Source organism: Aplysia californica, unplaced genomic scaffold (assembly GCF_000002075.1).
Source record: "Aplysia californica isolate F4 #8 unplaced genomic scaffold, AplCal3.0 scaffold00139, whole genome shotgun sequence".
Lineage (NCBI taxonomy): Eukaryota > Metazoa > Mollusca > Gastropoda > Aplysiida > Aplysiidae > Aplysia > Aplysia californica.
In genome coordinates, this window is record NW_004797409.1 from 794,499 (window position 1) to 796,998 (window position 2,500).

General features: G+C 36.0%; 1 protein-coding gene across 1 annotated transcript in view; it reads left to right on the top strand.

The window, feature by feature from the left end:
- The first annotated feature begins 1,309 nt into the window (after nt 1–1,309).
- LOC101847032 (3'-5' exoribonuclease 1) overlaps nt 1,310–2,500 on the top strand; it is a 12,186-nt gene continuing 10,995 nt past the window's right edge. Inside the window, exon 1 of the mRNA XM_005096844.3 lies at nt 1,310–1,439. The gene's annotated coding sequence lies outside the window, so the exon portion shown is untranslated. The remainder of the gene's footprint in view (nt 1,440–2,500) is intronic.

Here is a 2,500-nt window from a genome sequence, read left to right on the forward strand (position 1 = left end):
AGCTTTACATGATCTGGGCATTGATCGAGTTATTAAAAAAAATCAACATTAATAGATGTGGTAGTTCACACAGCTCTTTAATTAATACTTGTCCCAGTCGCTGTATAATGTTAATGTCGTTTTGGGAGCTCACTCTTTGGCCCAAAGGGTGACATGTGTTGCGAGTAGCCTGGTCATGACGAAACATTCACATTTTGCTGGCAGACCTTTTTCTGAAAACGGGTTCATAGACAGAGAAATAGAAATGCGAATTCAAAAAGCCAATGCAATCAAAGCTCGCCTCCATCCCATCTCATCTAAACATCTCCATGGACACAAAGAGACAGATTATCACTTCAATATTCATGCCAACATTATGCTTCCAGAGTCAGACCTGGACACAACCCATGAAAGCAAAATCACTGCCTGCAAAATGAAATGCCTCCACAAAACCCTTAACATCATAAGACGAGACAGGGAGAGAGATGAAGAAGTAAGAGCAGCTATTGGTACTGAGTCCTGCCTGCATTTCATAGAAAGACAAAGTATAAAATGGTTAAGGCACCTGTTACGTTTATATAATATTTGTATAATATAGTATATTATGCATATTATATATATATATATATATATATATATATATATATATATATATATATATATATATATATATATATATATATAATATATAAATGTATAGGCCTATTTATATAGTTCGCCTTGCCAGCCAGCCTCCTACTCCTAGCTTATAACACCAAACAGTAGGCTTTAAAGGAAGAGGAAGACCATGCAAAAGGGATTGAGGGTGTCAAGGAAACTCGGAAAAAATAATAATATCCCAGCTGAAACAGCTGCGGGGCTGGCCTACAAGAGAAAAAAGCATCTCACCTCAACACTTAACGGTAAATAAAGGGTGAGAGAGTAAAGTAGAAAGTAATTTAAGGTAGTAAGTGGTGGTGGCTTAAATAGTCGTAGTAGTTAGTAGTAGTAGTAGTAGTAGTAGTAGTAGTAGTAGTAGTAGTAGTAGTAGTACATTATGCTGCTACATGTACATAACAATAATTAATATAATATTATAATTATAGCCTGGAACATAATAATAATGTTGTTGTTGTAGCTACAGCAGAAGCAGTGTTGTTTTAATTTTAATTGTGTTTCCCACAACTATGGCAACTATTGGATGTCTAGTGTCTTGTCTTTACAAACCCGGAAAATTTAATTAAATTTATCAGATTTCACAAAATAATGTTGGACTTTAAAAAAAAATTAATTAAAAAATTATTATTTACACGACGACATCTTATTAGGTGAGTTACGGAATGACGGAACAGAAAAAAATGTAAAAGTCGGATTGTACAGAAACGAAGCTGATTGATAACTCCTGATGGAATCCTCGCCCGATAACGTCCAATGATAAAAGATGATGTCAGCTGTTTCAAAGAAACAATGTTGTACTTTGTGTAAGTACTACTAGTTTTGTTTTACCTACTAGATCTAGATCTAGATCTAGATCTATTCTAGATCTAGACAATTGTGACATAAAAGTGCAATACGTGTTCACATCGGAAGAAGGAAGATTCTGTCTCCACCTGTGCTTTGTTGTTGACATACATTCATTATTCAGTACATTTGAATCATAATCATGATTGACATGATCCTCGTTACTGTTGACTGTTGCTTGAACATGATGCGTACACAAGCTAGACTAGAAGAGTTAGATAACTAGATCTAAATTCTAAATCTAGATTCTAGAATCTAGTTTTAATAGTAAGTTTGGCGCTTTTTCGGTAGTTCCCACCCCGCATTTGTTATTCGCCGGTATTGGCCCCAAGAGTAGGGTGGGTCCCCCCTGACCTAATAAAAAACATGGTGGAGGGTTTCAGGGGGGCATGCCCCCCTGAATTTTACCACAATTTAATGTTTTGCAGTTGTTAGGTTTGATATCTTAGCTTGCTGCGAATCAAACGTATAGATCTAGATGTAGGTCAGGCTCAATCAAATAAGGGGGGTGGGAACTACCGAAAAAGCACCGTAAGTTTTCTTGTCATTTTGTTCTCTTTCTTCTGTCTGCGTTTGAAGAAAAAATCTAGATTCTAGATTCTAGATTAGTTTGCTTTCTCTTACTGCGGCTAAAACAAAGATCTATTAGATCTAGATCTAGATCTAGATCTAGATAACTACTGATCTAGATTTTAGATTTAATTAGGGACTATTTGGGAGAAGTGGTACAGGCCTAACTCCATAGACATTTATATTACATTATGATGTACACAATCGGAAACAAAACCGGAAAAAAGCCTTTAAAAAAGAGTGTGTGAATACTAAGGAATTTTATTCGCACAGGGTGTTTGAATACTGTTTGAATACAATGAAATGTTATTCGCACAGGGTGTGTGAATACTGTGTGAATACTATGAAATGTTATTCGCACGAAAGTGGCTATTCTCACCCGCCCGGAAGTTCTCGCAAGATCTACTCCTTCCCTCTTCTCTCTCTCTGTCTCTTTCTGAATACTGTCTAT